Raw genomic sequence first — 1976 nt, forward strand, 5'->3', positions numbered from 1 at the left:
TAGTGCAAGTTGCTATTGTAGAGTAAACATGATTGCATATGATGTACCAGAAGCTAAATGTTATCTTTATTTTAATAATATACATGATACATGTATTGCATGTGTATATGTAATACTACAATTTCATACACCAAATGGGATAGGTATGGTTAAAGGTGTGGGTATATGCAATTATGCATTGAGGGAATTTATGCTACTACAATCACATAAATATGAATGGTATGGGAAATGACATTACATCATTGTGAATACAATATCAACCTCAGTATTCAACTTTCACAAATGACAATAAAGAAAGTAGCACACGCACAAGCTAAATACATAACTTGAAATCAACAAAATTATTACACTTTAGCCTAGAGTTAGGACGTGTCATAGTCATCGTACAGACATGGCTGACTATAAAAGCCTTATGAAGCCAGATCAAACAGTCTTATGGCTGCCTACAGTCATTCAAAAAACCTCATAAAAGCACGAACTGTTAACAGCCCATAATACATTGAGCAAGGTGGTGGGCTTAGCACAATCATGACAATGTCATAAACTTGAATTGTCATTATCGACTATCAAACTCTTTATGGTAGAAATACCTCTGATGAAACTGAAGTGGGAACAGACCACAAGTAAAATCAAGAGGAACTGTCTCTCAGGAGAACTAGTCGGGTGCACCAGTAACATTTATGTATCTGTAGATCTCTGCTCGACTTTCGAGATGCTAAGATTAATAAAATCATTATTCATTAATCAAATCAGTGAACCACACCTTGCATAATTGGGTGTGACCAACCATTATTAGCCTATAATTATAAAATTTACTCCATAGACTCTTCCATAGATAATGGTTCAAGTGCACACATGCACTTGAGCTCTCTTTTGGATATCAAAAATCCCAAGCTGATAAGATAAGCTCTCTTTCCTATAGTAATTTGATCTATAGCTTGAATGACCCAGTACCATATACGCCAACAGCCCAACACTATTGACCCTAAAGTGTGAACATACACGTGAAGCCATTAAATGTAAGCTGGTAGTTTCTTGCTTGTCTGGGAAGGTTGTGGTTCATGCTAATTTCTATCTCTTGTATTACGAGCTAAGACCAATTACAATGATAATACTCACAATAACAAAAGTAAAAAGATGACATTGATTCAACAAAACAACACAAGTGTATTATAGAGCATGTGTATAACAGTATAAAATAAAAGTTAGGTATAGTCCATTGCCGTCTTTTGATACGGCCCATTCTCTAGTTGTCAATAAAATTGACATACTATTACTACAATCACTACAATTGAAAGCATTACCACCAACTATCCATTCAACAATAACTTTTAATTTTACAATAATAATAATAACTTTTACAGTAAATGTAGCTTGAATGACAATGACCCAGTACCATTATATACACCAACACTACTGACCCTAAAGTGTGAGCATACACATGAAGCTTTACAAATGTAAGGACACATCACACATCCATACCATTACTTAATTCATCATTAATTCACAATTATAGACTATTGAAATAAAAGGATACATTATTGACAAAAATATAAAACATATAACATCAATAAGCTCAATAAGGTGGTGGTTCATCACGAATGCCAGTAGACTCATCAGTACCAGGGTTTGTTCCTCCATATTCTTGTGGCCCCTGGTATGAATATCCTTGTACAGCAAAACCCTGCTGCTGTGGAGGAGGTGAAGGATAACCATAGTCTTGTGAAGGGGCAGCATAACCAGGATAAGCCATTGGTGCAGCAGTCTGTTGTGAATAGGCTTTCTGCTGTTCTATATAATCTGAGTAAGATGGAGGAGGAGGAAGTTGATTTTGTGTATTAGGCTGGGATTGTGTATAAGCTCCAGTTGCAGTACTTGTAGTTTGTGCTGGAATTGATATCATTTGAAATGCAGGAGCTGCTTGTCTGGCTCTGGAGGAGCTTGCTTTGGAACGTAATGCAATTTCACATACAACA

At 35.9% G+C, this 1976-nt stretch overlaps 1 protein-coding gene across 4 annotated transcripts in view; it reads right to left on the reverse strand.

The window, feature by feature from the left end:
* The window catches only part of LOC105312112 (deleted in malignant brain tumors 1 protein-like), a 32560-nt gene that overhangs the window by 4135 nt on the left and 26449 nt on the right, over positions 1-1976 (reverse strand). The gene's annotated exons all lie outside the window — the stretch shown is intronic.

Source organism: Amphimedon queenslandica, unplaced genomic scaffold, assembly GCF_000090795.2.
Source record: "Amphimedon queenslandica unplaced genomic scaffold, v1.1 AMPQUscaffold_13472, whole genome shotgun sequence".
In the NCBI taxonomy this organism is placed as follows: Eukaryota; Metazoa; Porifera; class Demospongiae; order Haplosclerida; family Niphatidae; genus Amphimedon; species Amphimedon queenslandica.